Below are 24,181 nucleotides of genomic sequence, written 5' to 3'. Positions count from 1 at the left end.
GCAATTGTAGAAAGACTGGAAAGTGGGTTCACTCAGGTGACCACGCTTTTCCAGGACGTCCACAGATGCCTTGACCACCTGGAAGCTGACCTTAGACCGGCGCAACATTATTTTTCTGCTATAAAACGGGACGTGATGAAAAACCTTAGTCCTGATCTCCAGCTCTATGTGATGAAGGCCTGTCAGGCCGCTTACACCGTGGCCATGCAGTGGTCCCGATATCAGCAGCAGGCACAAACTTCATTCTCTACAGGGCAACAAGCTCCAGGACAGCATCAGTGGCAGAATCCACCAGCACCTTTCCCAACCTATCCACCACCACAACCACCGCTGGACATCAGGACTGTTCCAACAGTACCCAGCTACACCATGCAGCCGAGTGCAGCAGCCCAGCCTTCTCCTTCAAGCACGCATCCGAGTTCAGCAGCCCAGCCTTCCACTCCAACCATGCAGCCGAGTGCAGCAGCCCGGACATCCACCTCCACCACCCAGCAACAGGAAGCAAAAGGTTGAAGAAGCAGCAAAACAAAGTCCAGGAAACAAAAAGCTGCTAAAAAACATTACCCATCCCCTCCACCCTCACCTCCGAATGTGTCTTTTTTTTCCAGTCTGTCCACACATTCCCTTGGTTCTTTCCCATCCAATGTGTCAATCCCTTCCAAATTGTTTTCCACTCCTAATGTGTCCTCTTCCCCCAATGTGTCCTCTACCAATGTTTCTGACCCAATTGTCTGCCACTTCCACTTAAGGTACCTTCACACTAGGCGACTTTCCAACGATAACGATAGCGATCCGTGATGTTGCAGCGTCCTGGATAGCAATATCGTTGTGTTTGACACGCAGCAGCGATCTGGATCCTGCTGTGATATCGCTGGTCGTTGCTGAAAGTTCAGAACTTTATTTGGTCGTCAGATCGACGTGTATCATCGTGTTTGACAGCAAAAGCAATGATGCCAGCGATGTTTTACAATGGTAACCAGGGTAAATATCGGGTTACTAAGCGCAGGGCCGCGCTTAGTAACCCGATATTTACCCTGGTTACCATTGTAAAAGTTAAAAAAAAAACACTACATACTCACCCTCTGATGTCTGTCACGTCCCCCGGCGTCCGCGCTGCTGCTCAGAGCTTCCTGCACTGAGTGTGTCAGTGCCGGCCGGAAAGCAAAGCACAGCGGTGACGTCACCGCTCTGCTGTTAGGGCCGGGCTCACACAGTGCAGGGAAGCGGACGCCGGGGGACGCGAATGTAAGTATGTAGTGTTTGTTTTTTTACATTTACACTGGTAACCAGGGTAAACATCGGGTTACTAAGCGCGGCCCTGCGCTTAGCAACCTGATGTTTACCCTGGTTACCCGGGGACTTCGGCATCGTTGGTCGCTGGAGAGATTTCTGTGTGACAGCTCTCCAGTGACCAAACAGCGACGCTGCAGCGATCGGCATCGTTGTCGATATCGCTGCAGCGTCGCTTAGTGTGAAGGTACCTTTACCCTACTTCTCCAACCACTCCAATCACCATGAGAACAATGTATTTTGCATTTTTTATAATTGAAGTACTTGAGTGGATCTGCAGTCCACAGCCCCCACACAGTTTGGAAAATTGCAAATTTCCTTGAATTTTTCTGCATTTTTCAGCCAGAGTTCAGTTGTGGGTTGGGGGAGAAATTCTGCACACAGAACATCACACAATGCACGACAGGTGTCTCCAACAATCCCGGAAAGGGAGGACAGTCCAATCCGAAATTGAAAATGTAAAGATCTTAAGGTCTCTCAGGTAGCAAGGAATCTGTGGAAAAGAAAGTGGGAAAAAAAATCAGTATATGGCTTTTATAACAAGAATATTAATGACAAGTGTTTATTTTTCAAAATTACGTACCTTAGGGTCACCAACAGATGTTCATCAGCAGGATTTGCTCTACGTAGTTGCATGTCCACGGTGATGGATCCTCGCACTCGACGCAGCAATTCATCAAAGCTCTATTCAGACATCCTCATGTATTCAAAAAACTTTTGCGGGTTTTCACAAAGTTCGGTGTACAATGAGTGGTAGGCTCCACGGCTCTCTCGGACTTCAACAATGGGATGTTGCCAATAGCGATGACGACGTCTTCTCCGTCTTTCTCTTTTCCTTTCTTCCTCAAAGAAAACACAGAAAAGCAAAAGCCAATTTCAATGATAAATCCAGATTCAGATTGAAGCTCTCCACGCTAAGATCCATCTTGCAACAGAATACAGCATCAAAAGAAGAGGATTTCATCTGTGCAGGGTCAATATAAAGAAATCCCTAGCCACGCCCATTGGGAAATACCGTACGCATGTGCAGAAACAACACAATCGCATGCTAAAAAGCGTACAAACGCATGCACAAGCAGCGTTTTTTTGCCATCATGAGTAAGATCATGCAGATAAAAAAAAGTTGCATAATCATGTGTTTGCATGCGTTTTGGCATGCGTTTGCCTATGCAGATGATACCCTGCGCACAGAAACACTAATGTGAACCTAGACTTAGATGCAGAATTTGACCTTCTTTCAGTTCGGCTGAAGTATTGTTGTTTAAAAGAATATGATTTTTTTCAATTATTTTAGTCCTTACTATCAATTAGGTGGTTGTTTTGTTTATAATTATGTTACTAATCCATACCTGAACAATGTACAGAAAAAATAAATGTAATATATAACACAGTCATTGCCACTTTACTAAAGATATGATTAAAGCCCTTCTCTTCTTTTTTTATTTATACCAGTTTAAAATAATGTTTAACTTTGAACCAACTCTCAGTTTCAGTTAATAAAGATAAATAGTCTTGTAAGCTAATTGTCATTAATCATTATTAATTTTCATTAAAAGGGCACATGAAAAGTTTTGACATCTCTGAGTATGTAAATCCTTATTTGACATCGAGTAGCTGGGTGAGGTCTTGCCATCTTGGGAGACATTTGACTTCTTCCGTTTAAAAACAATAAATCAGTGAGACAAACTGTAATTAGCTTCCACTTAGTAAACACAAAATACAATTATATTATAATTGGTCATAACTGACTGACACGTTATTAATTACTTTCATCCTATAGCTTATATATCCCCAGAAAATGACAGATATGGTGAATTGATTAATAATCTCTCAGAAGTTGCAAGGAGTGTAATGGGAATTCAATTATCAGTTTTTGTGTATCATATTTAGTGCGGTTCTTGAAATCTCTACTTCCCATACTATAACAAATTTTTTTTTGCTGGACCTCCCAATAATGCATTTGGCTAACAACCACCTTTGACTTCTCTTTTATGAGGCATGTGATAATGTGAACCTGCAATGATCATCACAAAGGGCCAATTCCCACACTTTATCTAAATATACTGTACATATATGCAAGGTTGCCAAAGTGGTCACTATACCCAGAAAGTAGAGATTCAATCATGCTTTTTTCAACGTATCCACATTAAGTCATATAAAGTTCATTATGTTCAACCTAGTATCCCAGTCAGAGGCAGAGCTAGGGTTTCGGTTCAGAGGGGATGAAAATTTTCAGTTGACCCCTAAACCAGGTAACCTTGATTACAACTGGGTGACGCATCCTAACAGTGGAGGAGAACCTCAGCAGATGACAGCAATGTTGCTGAAAATAATCTCTATATAAAGACCAACATGGATATTAACCCCATATGGTCAGTGGTAGATACCAGTCCTACAGAACATATAAGTGATCACAGCACAGTTACAGATAATGACTTGCCACTGACGTTCTTTCTGATGGAATCGTTCACTTTTCTCGTATTTTCCATCTCGCTCAGACCGACATGACAACTTCTTCCAGCTATGACTCAGCTGCAGAGAATACAGCAAAGACATTTTTTACTTCTCATATTCCAGCCCCATCACCATCTATTCACAACCTGCACAAACTCCTCATCCTGCTGAAATCCCAATACTGAGACACTGCTGCCGTATGTGTCGCTATTACTGCACCTGTTGTGTAGTTCTTTTTGTCTTCTAAATTCTAAAGCAACCCTCTATAATACAGTAATGCCAGGTGCAAGTGTCCTAGAAAACAGTGCCCATATTTTGCCCCCTAGAAAGTAATAATGCCCTGTGTGTGCCCCTTTGATAGTCACAGTAACTTGAGTTCCCCAATAACAATAAGTGCCCACTTTACATTTAATAATGTCCTGAGTCTCCCCCCGTACAGCTCCCCTATACACAGTATGATGCTCTCTTATACACAGTATAATGACTCTTCACTGTATAGTACCACCCACACAGTCTACTGACCCCTTAGTAGCCCCAAACTGTTTGATGGCTGCAACACTGTATGATGACCCCCTAAGTGTAATCTCCACACTGTATAATTGCCCCTAGATAGCCTCCATATAGTATAAAGCACCAGGTAGTCCTCAATATAGTAAATTGCACTCCCCATAGGCCTTCATATAGTATAATGCACTCCTTATAGGCCTCTATAGCTTAATGCATTCCCCATAGGCCTACTATATATTGTATAATGCATTCCCCATAGGCAGACTCTATAGCATAAGGCAGCCCCCATAGGCAGACTCTACAGCACAAGGCAGCACCCATAGGCATACTCTGTAGCATAAGGCAGCCCCTATAGGCAGACTCTATAGCATAAGGCAGCCCCCATAGGCAGACTCTATAGCATAAGGCAGCCCCCATAGGCAGACTATTATATAAGGCAGCCCCCATAGGCAGACTCTATAGCATAAGGCAGCCCCCATAGGCAGACTCTATAGCACAAGGCAGCACCCATAGGCAGACTCTGTAGTATAAGGCAGCCCCCATAGGAAGACTCTATAGTATAAGGCAGCACCCCATAGGCAGACTCTGTAGTATAAGGAATCCCCCATAGGAAGTCTCTGTAGTATAAGGCAGCACCCCATAGGCAGACTTTGTAGTATAAGGAATCCCTCATAGGCGGACTCTGTAGTATAAGGAAGCCCTCCCATAGGCAGACTCTGTAGCAGAAGGAAGCCCTCCATAGGCAGACTCTGTAATAAGGCAGACCCCCATAGGCAGATCGTGTAGTATAAGGCCGCCCCCATAAAAATAAATAAATATATATTCACCTCTCTTCTTCCTGGTTCCTCCGCTGCTCTGAGCACCCGCACATCTCTGGACTTTAGGCGTTGGGTAGTGATGTCATCGCACTCACTGTCAGTGTCAGCGTCGGTGATGTCAGACGCTGACAGGGAGGTGATGGGAGAAGGAGCTTAGCGCTCCTTCTCTCATCAATGCGGTCAGCTGCATCGGCTAGATGCTGATACAGCTGAACCTGCAAAAACAGGTGGGGGGCCCACTGCTGGCACCAGGCCCCCACCACCTGCTCTGGGGCCCCATAGCGGCCAGGCGGCAGAGCAGGGAGATCAATTCTCCCTGCCCTGCCGCAGAATGTAACTGTATTAGCGCGCTGTGCACACGCCCATATAGTTACAGTAGCATAGCTCTGGGTGGGCCCATTCAGAGCGCGGGGCCCCGGGCGATGGCCCCCTCTGCCCCCCCAGTAGCTACCCTACTGATCCCAGTATGTCAAAAAATCTAAATAAATGCTTAGGCTGAATACTAATTTCCAGCAAACTTCTAGCTATCACTACAGATGGTTTGATCTGACAAAATTCAAATTCGCCAGTTTGTGCAAATTTTTTCAGTGACATTGGATTTGCAGAAAAGTTATTCTCCACAAATTTAATTTCCCTTATTACTGTATGCTCTGTGGTCTCAGCATAATAAAGGTATAATGTAAATAATATTATAAAGTAGTCCTTGAAGCGACTCAGATTTTTTGCTCTCGTCCAGAAACCCCGGCCTAGAGTGATCAGATATGCAACATGATGGAAGTACAGAGGAAAGGACTGGAGGTATCAGCAGTGAGGTGATTCTGTCTTTTCTAACCTTTTTCTGGCCATCTACTGTTCAGCAAGATGGTGGCTGTAGCTGGCTGCCAGTATGCAGAATTTGCATGGAGCAAATTACAATAAAAAACATTCTCCAGAATGTGAATTTCTGTAAAATGCAAGTAGTATTCAATTTCATGAATACATTTGCCCATCTCTGCCTATAACCTGTTATTTAAGACCTTAGCTGACAAATATGTAAAACTCTGAGATTCGATTTGGAAGGATTGTCAAAACAAAAAATGCACAGTTCCATTTCACACACTGCTGAAGATGCACAAAGTGGTCTTATGGCATCAGGCATTGTGGGGTTCACCATAATGCCCTGCAGCTATTTAATTGCATGGTCTAGCCCAGTAAATCAGGAGGTTATCCCAGGCAGTAAAAAGGAATGAGGCTGGCCTAAGAGCATCATTTTATGATTGTATATTGTCGGTTCAGAGTGCACAGCTCAAACCACGTTAGGGATAAAAAAGTGCTAAAACAGATTGAAAATGGGAGCACTAGTCTCATTCTGTGACTATTAATCTAAAGATTCAATTGATATAGGAAAGTCCTGTGGCTGTATAGTCACTCAGTGAGACCTAATGATCTCTCTTTTTTTCTGGGCAATTAGTTGCTTTTTAGTTTTGCAATTTGCTTAAATTGTTTTCAAAGCAAATATAATTTGGGGGGTAAATTTGGTGAACTGAGTGACTTCAAAAAGAACTGCTCATCCTTAATAGTGACATGTCATAAGTTTAGCTGTGAGAGTTTGGTTGCTGAGACCCTCACCGATTTCTAAAATGAAGGGGCAGAAGCTGTAACATCCCTGAGCAACAAACTTTGTTAGTCTGTCTTTGGCTACTGAGTTGCCAGGACCTATCCTGCTTTTTCTCTTGTGTCAGCCACCCAGGGGGGCTTCGTACCCTGGCCTGTACCTGTGCCCCGTGTCTCTTGTTTCAGCCAACTCGTACCCTGGTCTCAATCCTTGTTTCTGTGCATTACTCTGTTCCTGGCCCTGTCTGAACTTAGTCCTATACCTATGTCCATTTCAGGGGCGGACATACCGCCGGTTCAACCGGTGCAACTGCACCGGGGCCCAGAGTGGGAGGGGGCCCCGACGGAGATACAAAGCAATGAGGTGAATGACAGCCGGCGGCAGTATTATTGCTAGCAGGAGAAGCAGGGGGCCCGCTCTGCTGCGCACATGTGATATGATGGTCAAAAGGGGCCCCCTTCCTGACCTCACCTGTTAGCATACATTTCGCTGCTGTCCGGCTGTCACTGGTGCTTCGCGGTGACGGCAGATGCAGGAAGAGAGGAGTGAGGGTCCCTCAGTGAGTCACTGAAGCTGCGGCTCTGCTTGTGACTGACTGCTGCTGTGCACGTGCGCACTCTTCCCAGAGCCCCAATGATCGGCAGGACTGGGATACACATGAAAATAGGAGGAGGGGGAATCACTACTCTAGGTAGGTGAAGGGCCGGCCCGCCGGGAGTCTGTAAGGCTGAGAGCAGTGGACAGGCTCCATGTCTCCCCTGCTCATTTCCTGTGTTTTTCTGAGACGGACCAGCTCCCTGCAACTGCACTCTCTGTAGGTACACATCCCATGTGATGTATGTTGGTCTATCTAGTGTGTGTGTGTGTGTGTATGTACTGCTGTGTGTGTATACTGCTCTGTGTGTATATAGGGCTAGTGTGTGTGTGTGTGTATACTGCTGTGTGCGTGTATATAGGGCTAGTGTGTGTATATAGGGCTAGTGTGTGTGTGTGTTCTGCTGTGTGTGTATATAGGGCTAGTGTGTGTGTGTATACTGCTGTGTGTGTGTATACTGCTGTGTGCGTGTATATAGGGCTAGTGTGTGTGTATACTGCTGTGTGTGTATATAGGGCTAGTGTGTGTGTGTGTACTGCTGTGTGTGTGTATATAGAGCTAGTGTGTGTGTATACTGCTGTGTGTGTATATAGGGCTAGTGTGTGTGTGTACTGCTGTGTGTATACTGCTGTGTGCGTGTATATAGGGCTAGTGTGTGTATATAGGGCTAGTGTGTGTGTGTGTATACTGCTGTGTGCGTGTATATAGGGCTAGTGTGTGTATATAGGGCTAGTGTGTGTGTACTGCTGTGTGTGTATATAGGGCTAGTGTGTGTGTATACTGCTGTGTGTGTATACTGCTGTGTGCGTGTATATAGGGCTAGTGTGTGTGTATATACTGCTGTGTGCGTGTATATAGGGCTAGTGTGTGTGTATACTGCTGTGTGTGTATATAGGGCTAGTGTGTGTGTGTACTGCTGTGTGTGTGTGTATATAGAGCTAGTGTGTGTGTATACTGCTGTGTGTGTATAGGGCTAGTGTGTGTGTATACTGCTGTGTGTGTATACTGCTGTGTGTGTATACTGCTGTGTACACAGTCACCACAATGAATCTGGTATTTTTGTTAACTGCTGTGTGTGTATATAGAGCTAGTGTGTGTGTATACTGCTGTGTGTGTATATAGGGCTAGTGTGTGTGTATACTGCTGTGTGTGTATACTGCTGTGTGCGTGTATATAGGGCTAGTGTGTGTATATAGGGCTAGTGTGTGTGTGTATACTGCTGTGTGCGTGTATATAGGGCTAGTGTGTGTATATTGGGCTAGTGTGTGTGTGTACTGCTGTGTGTGTATATAGGGCTAGTGTGTGTGTGTATACTGCTGTGTGTGTATACTGCTGTGTGCATGTATATAGGGCTAGTGTGTGTGTGTATACTGCTGTGTGTGTATACTGCTGTGTGTGTGTATATAGGGCTAGTAAGTGTGTATACTGCTGTGTGTGTATATAGGGCTAGTGTGTGTGTGTACTGCTGTGTGTGTGTATATAGAGCTAGTGTGTGTGTATACTGCTGTGTGTGTGTATATAGGGCTAGTGTGTGTGTATACTGTGGTGTGTGTATACTGCTGTGTGTGTATATAGGGCTAGTGTGTGTATACTGCTGTGTGTGTATACTGCTGTGTGTGTATATAGGGCTAGTGTGTGTGTGTGTGTACTGCTGTGTGTGTATATAGGGCTAGTGTGTGTGTATACTGCTGTGTGCGTGTATATAGGGCTAGTGTGTGTGTATACTGCTGTGTGCGTGTATATAGGGCTAGTGTGTGTTTTTGTGTGCTGCTATGTATATAGTGCTAGTGTGTGTGTGTGTGCTGCTATGTATATAGTGCTAGTGTGTGTGTGTGTGTGTGCTGCTATGTATATAGTGCTAGTGTGTGTGTGCTGCTATGTATATAGGGCTAGTGTGTGTGTGCTGCTATGTATATAGGGCTAGTGTGTGTGTGCTGCTATGTATATAGGGCTAGTGTGTGTGTGCTGCTATGTATATAGGGCTAGTGTGTGTGTGTGTGTGCTGCTATGTATATAGGGCTAGTGTGTGTGTGTGTGCTGCTATGTATATAGGGCTAGTGTGTGTGTGTGTGCTGCTATGTATATAGGGCTAGTGTGTGTGTGTGCTGCTATGTATATAGGGCTAGTGTGTATGTGTGCTGCTATGTATATAGGGCTAGTGTGTGTGTGTGCTGCTATATATATAGGGCTAGTCTGTGTGTGTGCTGCTATGTATATAGGGCTAGTGTGTGTGTGTGTGCTGCTATGTATATAGTGCTAGTGTGTGTGTGTGTGCTGCTATGTATATAGGGCTAGTGTGTGTGTGTGTGTGTGTGTGCTGCTATGTATATAGGGCTAGTGTGTGTGTGTGTGCTGCTATGTATATAGGGCCAGTGTGTGTGTGTGCTGCTATGTATATAGGGCTAGTGTGTATGTGTGCTGCTATGTATATAGGGCTAGTGTGTGTGTGTGCTGCTATATATATAGGGCTAGTCTGTGTGTGTGCTGCTATGTATATAGGGCTAGTGTGTGTGTGTGTGTGCTGCTATGTATATAGTGCTAGTGTGTGTGTGTGTGCTGCTATGTACACTCACCGGCCACTTTATTAGGTACACCATGCTAGTAACGGGTTGGACCCCCTTTTGCCTTCAGAACTGCCTCAATTCTTCGTGGCATAGATTCAACAAGGTGCTGGAAGCATTCCTCAGAGATTTTGGTCCATATTGTCATGATGGCATCACACAGTTGCCGCAGATTTGTTGGCTGCACATCCCAAAGATGCTCCATACAAGGCAGGATGGATCCATGCTTTCATGTTGTTTACGCCAAATTCTGACCCTACCATCCGAATGTCGCAGCAGAAATCGAGACTCATCAGACCAAGCAACGTTTTTCCAATCTTCTACTGTCCAATTTCGATGAGCTTGTACAAATTGTAGCCTCAGTTTCCTGTTCTTAGCTGAAAGGAGTGGTACCCGGTGTGGTCTTCTGCTGCTGTAGCCCATCTGCCTCAAAGTTCGACGCACTGTGCGTTCAGAGATGCTCTTAGGCCTACCTTGGTTGTAACGGGTGGCGATTTGAGTCACTGTTGCCTTTCTATCAGCTCGAACCAGTCTGCCCATTCTCCTCTGACCTCTGGCATCAACAAGGCATTTCCGCCCACAGAACTGCCGCTCACTGGATTTTTTTTCTTTTTCGGACCATTCTCTGTAAACCCTAGAGATTGTTGTGCGTGAAAATCCCAGTAGATCAGCAGTTTCTGAAATACTCAGACCAGCCCTTCTGGCACCAACAACCATGCCACGTTCAAAGGCACTCAAATCACCTTTCTTCCCCATACTGATGCTTGGTTTGAACTGCAGGAGATTGTCTTGACCATGTCTACATGCCTAAATGCACTGAGTTGCCGCCATGTGATTGGCTGATTAGAAATTAAGTGTTAACAAGAAGTTGGACAGGTGTACCTAATAAAGTGGCCAGTGAGTGTATATAGGGCTAGTGTGTGTGTGTGTGTGTGTGTGTGTGTGCTGCTATGTATATAGGGCTAGTGTGTGTGTGTGTGCTGCTATGTATATAGGGCTAGTGTGTGTGTGTGCTGCTATGTATATAGGGCTAGTGTGTATGTGTGCTGCTATGTATATAGGGCTAGTGTGTATGTGTGCTGCTATGTATATAGGGCTAGTGTGTGTGTGTGCTGCTATATATATAGGGCTAGTCTGTGTGTGTGCTGCTATGTATATAGGGCTAGTGTGTGTGTGTGTGCTGCTATGTATATAGGGCTAGTGTGTGTGTGTGTGTGTGTGCTGCTATGTATATAGGGCTAGTGTGTGTGCTGCTATGTATATAGGGCTAGTGTGTGTGTGTGCTGCTATGTATATAGGGCTAGTGTGTGTGTGTGTGCTGCTATGTATATAGGGCTAGTGTGTGTGTGTGTGTGCTTCTATGTATATAGGGCTAGTGTGTGTGTGTGTGCTGCTATGTATATAGGGCTAGTGTGTGTGTGTGCTGCTATGTATATAGGGCTAGTGTGTATGTGTGTGTGTGTGTGCTGCTATGTATATAGGGCTAGTGTGTGTGTGTATCTTCTGCTGTGTATACGCATATGTTATTATAGGCATTTTATACACAGTGTACATGCATGAAGGGGGCCTCGACGTATTTCCTGCGCAGGGGCCCATTGCTGCTTGTGTCTGCCCCTGGTCCATTTGTATCCCTGTATGTAACCTTTCCTATTCCGCTGTTTGCTTCCTTGTGTTTACTCCTTCTGCTCTCTGCTCTGCCTCCAGCGGTTCTGCTCTCTGCTCTGCCTCCTGCGGTTCTGCTCTCTGCTCCATCTCCTGTGGTTCTCTTTGCTCTGCCTCCTGTGGTTCTCCTCTTTGCTTCGCCTCCTGTGGTTCTCCTTTTTGCTCCACCTCCTGTGGTTCTCCTCTTTGCTCTGACTCCTGCGGTTCTGCTCTTTGCTCCACCTCCTGCGGTTCTGCTCTTTGCTCCACCTCTTGTTGTTCTGCCCTTTGCTCCAGCTCCTGCAGTTCTGCTACTCCCGTCTCACCTCCTGCGCCTTTGCTCTGCTCCCACTCTACGCCCTGTGTGTTCCTGTCCCTCTAGTGTGAACTCGTTCCTAACAGTTCCTGTCCCTCCAGTCTGAACTGGTCCCTATCTATTCCTTACTCAAACCTGCCTATTTTCCTGTCCTACCTGAACCTGTTCCAGTCCCGCTAGCTGTGCTTGCTTCCCTGCCTACAGTGCCAGCCATGCCCGCTGTTGTGAAATTGGATTCTGGGCTCCCCCGGTGGCCACTGGTGGAATTGAACTTGTGTGCATCATCCTCTCTGTTCACCTGTTCCCATCAGGATGTGGGAGTCTCTATATAACCTTGCTCCTCTGTCAGTTTCATGCCGGTCAACAATGTAATCAGAAGCCTTTCTTTGCATGTTCCTGCTACTAGACAACTCCCAGCTAAGTTGGACTTTCGTCCTTGTTTGTTTTTGCATTTTGTTCCAGTTCACAGCTGCTGTTTCGTTACTGTGTCTGGAAAGCTCTTGTGATCTGAAATTGCCACTCTGGTGTTATGAGTTAATACTAGAGTCTTAAAGTAATTTCTGGATGGTGTTTTGATAGGGTTTTCAGCTGACCATGAAAGTGCCCTTTCTGTCTTCCTGCTATCTAGTAAGCGGACCTCGATTTTGCTATACCTATTTTCATACTACGTTTGTAATTTCATCTAAAATCACCGCCAATATATGTGGGGGCCTCTGTCTGCCTTTTGGGGAAATTTCTCTAGAGGTGAGCCAGGACTGTATTTTCCTCTGCTAGGATTAGTTAGTCCTCCGGCTGGCGCTGGGCGTCTAGGGATAAAACGTAGGCACGCTACCCGGCCACTGTTAATTGTGCGGCAGGTTTAGTTCATGGTCAGTTTAGATTCCATCTTCCAAGAGTTAGTTCTTATATATGCTGGGCTATGTTCTCTCGCCATTGAGAATCATGACAGTTTGACCGGCCCAAAAGGGTTAAATTATTGGCTGAGAAAGGAGAGAAAAAAGAAGTCTGCTGAAAATTTTTATTTTTTTTTTCTCTAGTTCTGAGTGTGCTCATAATTGAATCACTTGCTAGTCTGCCTATACTGCAGCCTTCCTCTCTTTCTCTCCTTCTAATCCTTGAATGGCTCTGTGTTCACCTGTTTGAAATGGATCTTCAGAGTGTAGCTACAGGTTTGAATAATCTCGCTACGAAGGTACAAAATTTGCAAGATTTTGTTGTTCATGCACCTATGTCTGAACCTAGAATTCCTTTGCCTGAATTTTTTTCAGGGAATAGATCTTGCTTTCAAAATTTTAAAAATAATTGCAAATTGTTTTTGTCCCTGAAGTCTCGCTCTGCCGGAGATCCTGCACAGCAGGTCAGGATTGTAATTTCCTTGCTCCGGGGCGACCCTCAAGATTGGGCTTTTGCATTGACACCAGGGGATCTTGCGTTGCTCAATGTGGATGCGTTTTTTCTGGCCTTGGGGTTGCTTTATGAGGAACCTCATTTAGAGCTTCAGGCGGAAAAAGCTTTGATGTCCCTATCTCAGGGGCAAGATGAAGCTGAAATATACTGCCAAAAATTCCGTAAATGGTCTGTGCTTACTCAGTGGAATGAGTGCGCCCTGGCGGCGATTTTCAGAGAAGGTCTCTCTGATACCATTAAGGATGTTATGGTGGGGTTCCCTGTGCCTGCGGGTCTGAATGAGTCCATGACAATGGCTATTCAGATCGATAGGCGTCTGCGGGAGCGCAAACCTGTGCACCATTTGGCGGTGTCTACTGAGAAGACGCCAGAAAATATGCAATGTGATAGAATTCTGTCCAGAAGCGAGCGGCAGAATTTTAGACGAAAAAATGGGTTGTGCTTCTATTGTGGTGATTCAACTCATGTTATATCAGCATGCTCTAAGCGTACTAAGAAGCTTGACAAGTCTGTTTCAATTAGCACTTTACAGTCTAAGTTTATTCTATCTGTGACCCTGATTTGTTCTTTATCATCTATTACCGCGGACGCCTATGTCGACTCTGGCGCCGCTTTGAGTCTTATGGATTGGTCCTTTGCCAAACGCTGTGGGTATGATTTGGAGCCTTTGGAAGCTCCTATACCTCTGAAGGGGATTGACTCCACCCCATTGGCTAGTAATAAACCACAATACTGGACACAAGTAACTATGCGTATTAATCCGGATCACCAGGAGATTATTCGCTTTCTGGTGCTGTATAATCTACATGATGTTTTGGTGCTAGGATTGCCATGGCTGCAATCTCATAACCCAGTCCTCGACTGGAAAGCTATGTCTGTGTTAAGCTGGGGATGTAAAGGGACTCATGGGGACGTACCTTTGGTTTCCATTTCATCATCTATTCCCTCTGAGATTCCTGAATTCTTGTCTGACTATCGTGACGTTTTTGAAGAACCCAAGCTTGGTTCACTACCTCCGCACCGGGAGTGCGATTGTGCCATAGATTTGATCCCGGGTAGTAAATACCCTAAGGGTCGTTTATTTAATCTGTCTGTGCCTGAACACGCTGCTATGCGAGAATATATAAAGGAGTCCTTGGAAAAGGGACATATTCGTCCTTCGTCATCTCCCTTAGGAGCCGGTTTTTTCTTTGTGTCTAAGAAAGATGGCTCTTTGAGGCCGTGTATTGATTATCGGCTTTTGAATAAAATCACGGTTAAATATCAATATCCGTTACCACTGCTGACTGATTTGTTTGCTCGTATAAAGGGGGCCAAGTGGTTCTCTAAGATTGATCTCCGTGGGGCGTATAATTTGGTGCGAATCAAGCAGGGGGATGAGTGGAAAACCGCATTTAATACGCCCGAGGGCCACTTTGAGTATTTGGTGATGCCTTTTGGTCTTTCAAATGCCCCTTCAGTCTTCCAGTCCTTTATGCATGACATTTTCCGCGATTATTTGGATAAATTTATGATTGTGTATCTGGATGATATTCTGATTTTTTCGGATGACTGGGACTCTCATGTCCAGCAGGTCAGGAGGGTTTTTCAGGTTTTGCGGTCTAATTCCTTGTGTGTGAAGGGTTCTAAGTGCGTTTTTGGGGTTCAAAAGATTTCCTTCTTGGGATACATTTTTTCCCCCTCTTCCATCGAGATGGATCCTGTCAAGGTTCAGGCTATTTGTGATTGGACGCAACCCTCTTCTCTTAAGAGTCTTCAGAAATTTTTGGGCTTTGCTAACTTTTATCGTCGATTTATTGCTGGTTTTTCTGATGTTGTTAAACCATTGAGTGATTTGACTAAGAAGGGTGCTGATGTTGCTGATTGGTCCCCTGATGCTGTGGAGGCCTTTCGGGAGCTTAAGCGCCGCTTTTCTTCCGCCCCTGTGTTGCGTCAGCCTGATGTTGCTCTTCCTTTTCAGGTTGAGGTCGACGCTTCTGAAATCGGAGCTGGGGCGGTGTTGTCGCAGAGAAGTTCCGACTGCCCCGTGATGAGACCTTGTGCTTTTTTTTCCCGTAAATTTTCGCCCGCCGAGCGGAATTATGATATTGGGAATCGGGAGCTTTTGGCCATGAAGTGGGCTTTTGAGGAGTGGCGTCACTGGCTTGAGGGGGCCAGACATCAGGTGGTGGTATTGACTGACCACAAAAATTTAATTTACCTTGAGTCTGCCAGGCGCCTGAATCCTAGACAGGCGCGCTGGTCGTTGTTTTTCTCTCGGTTTAATTTTGTGGTGTCATACCTACCGGGTTCTAAGAATGTTAAGGCGGATGCCCTTTCTAGGAGTTTTGAGCCTGACTCCCCTGGTAATTCTGAGCCCACAGGTATCCTTAAGGATGGAGTGATATTGTCTGCCGTTTCTCCAGACCTGCGGCGGGCCTTGCAGGAGTTTCAGGCGGATAGACCGGATCGTTGCCCACCTGGTAGACTGTTTGTTCCTGATGATTGGACCAGTAGAGTCATCTCTGAGGTTCATTCTTCTGCGTTGGCAGGTCATCCTGGAATCTTTGGTACCAGGGATTTGGTGGCAAGGTCCTTCTGGTGGCCTTCCCTGTCACGAGATGTGCGAGGCTTTGTGCAGTCTTGTGACGTTTGTGCTCGGGCCAAGCCTTGTTGTTCTCGGGCTAGTGGATTGTTGTTGCCCTTGCCTATTCCGAAGAGGCCTTGGACGCACATCTCGATGGATTTTATTTCGGATCTGCCTGTTTCTCAGAAGATGTCTGTCATCTGGGTGGTGTGTGACCGTTTCTCTAAGATGGTCCATTTGGTTCCCTTGCCTAAGTTGCCTTCTTCTTCCGAGTTGGTTCCTCTGTTTTTTCAAAATGTTGTTCGTTTGCATGGTATTCCGGAGAATATCGTTTCTGACAGAGGGACCCAATTCGTGTCTAGATTTTGGCGGGCATTCTGTGCTAGGATGGGCATAGATTTGTCTTTTTCGTCTGCTTTCCATCCTCAGACTAATGGCCAGACCGAGCGGACTAATCAGACCTTGGAGACATATTTGAGGTGTTTTGTGTCTGCGGATCAGGATGATTGGGTTGCTTTTTTGCCATTGGCGGAGTTCGCCCTCAATAATCGGGCCAGCTCTGCCACCTTGGTGTCCCCGTTTTTCTGTAATTCGGGGTTTCATCCTCGATTTTCCTCCGGTCAGGTGGAATCTTCGGATTGTCCTGGAGTGGATGCTGTGGTGGAGAGGTTGCATCAGATTTGGGGGCAGGTAGTGGACAATTTGAAGTTGTCCCAGGAGAAGACTCAGCTTTTTGCCAACCGCCGTCGTCGTGTTGGTCCTCGGCTTTGTGTTGGGGACTTGGTGTGGTTGTCTTCTCGTTTTGTCCCTATGAGGGTTTCTTCTCCTAAGTTTAAGCCTCGGTTCATCGGCCCGTACAAGATATTGGAGATTCTTAACCCTGTGTCCTTCCGTTTGGACCTCCCTGCATCTTTTTCTATTCATAATGTTTTTCATCGGTCATTATTGCGCAGGTATGAGGTACCGGTTGTGCCTTCCGTTGAGCCTCCTGCTCCGGTGTTGGTTGAGGGTGAGTTGGAGTACGTTGTGGAAAAGATCTTAGACTCCCGTGTTTCCAGACGGAAACTCCAGTATCTGGTCAAATGGAAGGGATACGGTCAGGAGGATAATTCTTGGGTGACTGCCTCTGATGTTCATGCCTCCGATCTTGTCCGTGCCTTTCATAGGGCTCATCCTGATCGCCCTGGTGGTTCTGGTGAGGGTTCGGTGCCCCCTCCTTGAGGGGGGGGTACTGTTGTGAAATTGGATTCTGGGCTCCCCCGGTGGCCACTGGTGGAATTGAACTTGTGTGCATCATCCTCTCTGTTCACCTGTTCCCATCAGGATGTGGGAGTCTCTATATAACCTTGCTCCTCTGTCAGTTTCATGCCGGTCAACAATGTAATCAGAAGCCTTTCTTTGCATGTTCCTGCTACTAGACAACTCCCAGCTAAGTTGGACTTTCGTCCTTGTTTGTTTTTGCATTTTGTTCCAGTTCACAGCTGCTGTTTCGTTACTGTGTCTGGAAAGCTCTTGTGATCTGAAATTGCCACTCTGGTGTTATGAGTTAATACTAGAGTCTTAAAGTAATTTCTGGATGGTGTTTTGATAGGGTTTTCAGCTGACCATGAAAGTGCCCTTTCTGTCTTCCTGCTATCTAGTAAGCGGACCTCGATTTTGCTATACCTATTTTCATACTACGTTTGTCATTTCATCTAAAATCACCGCCAATATATGTGGGGGCCTCTGTCTGCCTTTTGGGGAAATTTCTCTAGAGGTGAGCCAGGACTGTATTTTCCTCTGCTAGGATTAGTTAGTCCTCCAGCTGGCGCTGGGCGTCTAGGGATAAAACGTAGGCACGCTACCCGGCCACTGTTAATTGTGCGGCAGGTTTAGTTCATGGTCAGTTTAGATTCCATCTTCCAAGAGTTAGTTCTTATATATGCTGGGCTATGTTCTCTCGCCATTGAGAATCATGACAGCCCGCCTGCCTGCCTAGAGTGCCCGCCTGCCTGCCAGAGTGCCAGCCGTGCCCGTCTGCCTGCCAGAGTGCCAGATGTGCCCGCCTGCCTGCCAGAGTGCCAGCTGTGCCACCTTCCTGCCAGAGTGCCAGCCATACCCGCCTGCCTGCCAGATTGCCAGTCATGCCCGCCTGCCTGGTAGAGTACCAGCTGTGCCCACCAGAGTACCAGTCGTGCCTGTCGATACTAGCTTGCACCTGTCACTAGTGTTTCATCCCTCAGTGGGATCAGCTGCCACAGCCAGCCACCGCCCTGGAGAGGTACCTGGCAGCTACGTGCTGCACAAGCCTGACCTCACCATCACAGGCTCCAGTGAACACCAAGGTAGCTGCTTAGTAATGCCCCTTCCAGGGTATTCTGGTTTGTGGCACAGTGGGGCCACAATCCCCTCGCTCACACCACCCTGTCAGGGCGTGAGCATGACAGAAGCATTCTGTTATTTAAGTATTGCAACTCACTAGAGAAAATAGGTAACACACTTAAAACTGCCACTGACCCTGCCGGTTCCTGTACAGACTAGAGATCCTGACCCTGCAGTCCTTAGTGATTCCTGCGTGAGCTGAAATAGCCCTAACCTCAAACTAGGTTGTGGCAATTTGGACCTATGCTACCTGAAAGGCCATCGAGTGCTTCATGTTCCTCCTAAAGAACCAAAGGGGAGAGCAGAGTGCAAATTACCTGCAGAAGGGAAAGTTTGCTAAAATAGAAAGAGATCAGTGAGTAAAACAAACCGTGAAATACAAAATAAGTAATACAGAAACACAGCTTAAGTATGTACTGTTGGAGTACTGCCAAACGTTCCGATGTTTGTTTGAGAGTTCGCCGAATTCAATGGGAGCCAAAACCAAATGCATAGACATCTTCAAGGGGTGCAAAAAGTGGACAAAACAGCTCACATTAGGGGCAGACACCAGGAAAATTGGCATCAATTGACCCAGAGTAAAAATAGTATAATTATGCAGCATGGATGCATGGGACAGGGCCTGGGATAAGGCTCGGACCACCATTTGTAGCTGAAACATTGATCAGTAGCAGGTGCATGAGTGACAGGTGTAGGCCCGGTGCTCTGAGAGCTCTACTAAATTCAGGCAGCACACATGAAGGAGATCGAACTTGGAGTCCAAACATTTCCAAAAATTATTGCCACACACCACTAAAATGGCATCAATTTCCCCAGAGTATAAAAAGTATAATTGTGCAGCATTTCGACAAATTCTGTTACTGGACAGGCTACTTGACTCCCTTTCTTTGGCAGCCGCACAGTGGTGTTATTATTATTTATTGTTAAAGCGCCATTTATTCCATGGTGCTTTACAAAATAAAAACAAGTACAATAATCTTAATTTCTCTGTCCTCCAATGTGATTGCACATCAGAGGACAGAGAAATGGGGTCCCCGATAGCCCCCCGATACTCACCTGTCTCCCCAATGCTCCTCGTGGCTCTCGATGAATGCCGCCATTTTTTTCCAGGCAAACCCAGCAGATCTTTGGGGTTTCGGCGGCCGGGGGTAGCCGAGACCCCAAAGAACATGATCGGGGTTAGTTTTTACCGACCCCTGTTTTGCGATCGCCGGTAATTAACCGTTTACCGGTAACCGCAAAAAGAAAAGAAAGGCATGTCATTCTCTGTCCTCTGATGTGATTGCACATCAGAGGACAGATAAATAGGGGATTGGGGACCCTGCTATACTTACCGGTGTCCCTGGGTCCTCCTGCATCCCCTCCTGGCTGCCCGCTTCTTCCTCTGGGAAGAAAATGGCTGGCACATGTGCAGTGCGCCTGCCGTGATGTGCAGGCCAGCAGAGGAAGATTCTTCCTCTCGTTTTATTTTGGTCACTGTGAGATTCTATCACAGTGATCAAAATAAAAAAATAGTACATAAACCCCCCCTTTATCACCCCCTTAGTTAGGAAAAATTAATAAAATAAAAAAAATGTATGTATTTCCATTTTCCAATTAGGGTTAGGGTTAGGGCTAGGGTTAGGTTAGGGTTAGGGTTGGGGCTAAAGTTAGGGTTAGGGTTGGGGCTAAAGTTAGTGTTAGGGCTAGGGTAAGGGTTGGTGCTAAAGTTAGGGTTAGGGTTGGGGCTAAAGTTAGGGTTAGGGCTAGGGATAGGGTTGGGGCTAAAGTTAGAGTTGGGGCTAAAGTTAGGGTTAGGGCTAGGGTGAGGGTTAGGGCTAGGGTTAGGGTTGGTGCTAAAGTTAGGGTTAGGGTTGGGGCTAAAATTAGAGTTAGGGTTGTGGCTAAAGTTAGGGTTAGAGTTGGGATTAGGGTTACGGTTTGGATTAGGGTTTGCATTAGGGTTAGGCTTGGTATTAGGGTTAGGGTTGGCATTAGGGTTAGGTTTGGGATTAGGGTTACGTTTGAGGTTAGGGTTGAGATTATGATTAGGGGTGTGTTGGGCTTAGGGATTTAATTAGGGTTAGGGTTTGTATTAGGGTTAGGGGTGTTTTGGAGTTAGGGTTGTGGTTAGGGTTATGGTTAGGGTTGGGATTTGGGTTAGGGGTATTTTGAGGTTAGGGTTTTGATTAGGGTTATGGATTGGGTTGGGATTAGCATTAGGGGTGTGTTGGGGTTACAGTTGGAGTTAGAATTGGGGGGTTTCCACTGTTTAGGTACATCAGGGGGTCTCCAAACGCGACAGCCAATTTTGCGCTCAAAAAGTCAAAAATAAAAAAATTGGGGGCTAAAAAATCATTTTTGAGGGAAAAATAGGATTTTTTATTTTCACGGCTCTACGTTATAAATTTCTGTGAACCACTTGGGGGTTCAAAGTGCTCACCACACATCTAGATAAGTTCCTTAAAGGGTTCAATTTCCAAAATGGGGTCACTTGTGGGGGGTTTCCACTGTTCAGGCACATCAGGGGCTCTCTAAATGGGACTTGGCGTCCGATCTCAATTCCAGCCAATTTTGCATTGAAAAAGTCAAACGGAACTCCTTCTCTTCCAAGCTCTGCCATGCGCCCAAACTGTGGTTTACTCCACACATAAGGGTATCAGCGTACTCAGAACAAATTGCACAACAACTTTTCGGGTGCAATTTCTCCTGTTACCCTTGTAAAAATAAAAATTTGGGGGCGAAAAGATCATTTTTGTAGAAAAAATGCAATTTTTTATTTTCACGGCTCTACGTTATAAACGTCTGTGAAACACTTGGGGGTTCAAAGTGCTCACCACACATCTAGATAAGTTTCTTAAGGGGTCTAGTTTCCAAAATGGTGTCACTTGTGGTGGGTTTCCAGTGTTTAGGCACATGAGGGACTCTTCAAACGCGACATGGTGTCCGATCTCAATTTCAGCCAATTCTGCATTGAAAAAGTCAAACAGTGCTCCTTCTCTTCCCAGCCCTGCCGTGCACCCAAACTGTGGTTTACCCCCACATTTGGGGTATCAGCGTATTCAGGAGAAATTGCACAACAAATATTGTTGTTCATTTTCTCTTTTTACACTTGTGAAAATACAAAAAATTGGTTCTGAATTTAAATGTTTGCAAAAAAAGTTAAATGTTCATTTTTTTCCTTCCACATTGTTTTAGTTGCTGCGAAGCACGTCAAGGGTTAATAACCTTCTTGAATGTGGTTTTGAGCACCTAGAGGGGTGTAGTTTTTAGAATGGTGTCAAGTTTGGGTATTTTCTGTTATGTACACCCCTCAAAGTGACTTTAAATGTGAGATGGTCCCTAAAAAAAATGGTTTTGTAAATTTTGTTGTAAAAATGAGATATCGCTGGTCAACTTTTAACCCTTATAACTTCCTAACAAAAAAAAAATTTGTTTATGAAATTGTGCTGATGTAAAGTAGACATGTGGGAAATGTTATTTATTAACTATTTTGTGTGACAAATCTCTCTGATTTAAGGGCATAAAAATTCAAAGTTTGAAAATTGCAAAATTTTAAACATTTATGCCATATTTCCATTTTTTTCATTTAAACAGTTAAAGGACACATTGTAAGAGACAGAAATAAGAAGTAGGGAGCTGACAAACGATTCGACAAGGGGGTCCTTTTTTAATAAATAAACTAGTGCCATCACAACCCCCTTGCCCAAAATTCAGTGGCCTATAACAGTACAGAGCACGTTCACCCTGGTCTTCTAGTGGTTCTGGATGATCAGGATGAGGATAAGAAGGAGGATAAGAACAAACAGACCAAATCTGGAAGCGTATACCCATGTGTGGTTGTGAAGAGGTGCATGAGAATACACCTCCCCAAAAGAGAGAATGTATTTGAGGTTATGTTTACCTGTTTTCACTTGGTGGTGTACAGAAGTCTTTTCCAATCCAGCCCTTGTTAATTTTTATAAGAGTCAGCCTGTCAGCATTTTCAGTTGACAGGCAGATGCGCTTATCTGTTATAATTCCACCAGCGGCACTAAAAACCGGCACTGACAGAATGCTAGCAGCAGGGCAGGCCAGGATCTCCAAGGCGTAGAGAGCCAGTTCATGCCACATGTCCAGCTTGGATACCCAATAATTAAAAGACACAGAGGAATCACGGAGGACATTTGTACGATCTGCAAGGTACTCCCTCACCATCTTCCCAAACATTGCACTTCTTGTGACAGCACCCCTTGCCTCTATGCCGTCACGATGGGAGGGTCTGAGAAAACTGTCCCAGAACTTTGCCATTGTTCCCCTGCCTGAGCTGGATTGTACTTCTGTCTCTCTCACTTGGACTCCTTGGTTGTACAACAAACTCTGACATCTGCTGTCAGCGTTCTCACATGGGAATGTTCTAAGTAATTCCGCTACAAGGGCCCTCTCGTACTGCAACTTTTTAGTACACCTCTCTGCCTCTGGCAGAAGAGATTGGAAGTTCTCCTTGTAGCATGGGTCTAGAAGTGTCACCAACCAGTAATGAGTGTCACCCAAAATTTTTATAATGCTAGGGTCACTTGAAACGCAGCGCAACATAAAGTAAGCCATGCGTGCCAGACTGCTAACAGGCAAGACTTCCGTGTCCTCACCAACAGAATGGCTGACCATGCTGTCCTCCTTCTCATCCTCAACCTTCTCCTCCCTGTCTTCAGGCCATCCCTGCTGAACAGACGGTATGACAGCTGTGCTTGTAGTACCGTCTATAGAGCATGAAAGTGGCTCCTGTTCTTCCTCCTCCTCCTCCTCCTCATTGCATACCAATCCACGTTGAGAAGACATGAGTCTGGGCAGAGTGTAATCCCCCGATATGGTTCCTTCCTCCATGTCCTCGTGCTGTGCTTCCAATGCATCCTCTTTAATTGTGAGCAGAGAGGTTTTCAGAATGCTGGGATGGTGACGCTAATTATGGCATCATCGCCGCTCACCATCTTGGTGCAGTCCTCAAAGTTTTGGAGGATGGTACATATGTCTAACATCCATGTCCACTCCTGATCTCGTATGTGTGGAGTCTGAACTGAATATCGACGGCCTTGTTGATGTTAGTAGTCAACAACTGCCCTCTTCTGCTCACAAATCCTTTCCAACATATGCAGCGTAGAGTTCCAGCGCGTGGGGACATCACACACCAGTCGGTGAGCTGGAAGCTGAAATCACTGCTGAAGCACAGCAAGGGCGGCTGAAGCTGTAGCTGACTTTCTAAAATGAGCAGAGAGATGGCGTACTTTCACTAGCAGATTCAGCAGCTCTGGGTAGCTTTTCAGAAAACTTTGAACCACGAGGTTAAGCATATGGGCCAAGCAAGGTACGCGTTTGAGCTCACCTTGCCTCAGAGCCGCCACCAGGTTATGGTGGAAAACAGGCCTAAAATGCCCAAACTTGGAGCACGCAGATACGTGAGGCCAGTCACCGAAATACCACACTGCCAAATATGTGGCCTGTATTTTTTAAATGCAAAATAGTGCTGTATATAAGTTGAGTCACAGACAGCAAAAACAGTAGAAAACCGCCCTAAAATGCCCAAACTTGGAGCACGCAGATATATGAGGCCTTTTTTTGTTTTTTGATGAATTTAAAACAAAAAAAAGAGTGGCACAAGGCTACCACACAGAACTATGCTACTGCGGAAATTTGATTTTTCAAAAACAGATACACCAGGACTCAGTCTGACTTAACAGACTGTATTAATGTGTTTTTTGCTTTTTGGTGAATGTAAACCAAAAAAATTTGACCAAGGCTAGCACACAGAACTATGCTACGTATGCCTGTGGAAATACAGTTTTTCAAATACAGAAACACCAGGACTCAGCCTTACATAACAGACTGTATTCATTTTTGGGGGGCTTTTGGATGAATTTAAAACAACAAAAAAACAAAACAGTGGCACAAGGCTAGCACACACATGCAGGGCCGGCTCCAGGTTTTTGAGGGCCCCGGGTGAAAGAGTCTCAGTGGGCCCCGCCCTTTAACACATACCACAATTCATGATGCACAGATACAGCAGAGAAATATAGGTATAGTACAATGCCAGATTTCACTTCTTACATGAGTGATAG

Source organism: Ranitomeya variabilis, chromosome 6, assembly GCF_051348905.1.
Source record: "Ranitomeya variabilis isolate aRanVar5 chromosome 6, aRanVar5.hap1, whole genome shotgun sequence".
Taxonomy (NCBI): Eukaryota; Metazoa; Chordata; class Amphibia; order Anura; family Dendrobatidae; genus Ranitomeya; species Ranitomeya variabilis.
The sequence above is the reverse complement of the archived record's forward strand: the minus strand, read 5'-3'. Positions refer to the sequence as shown.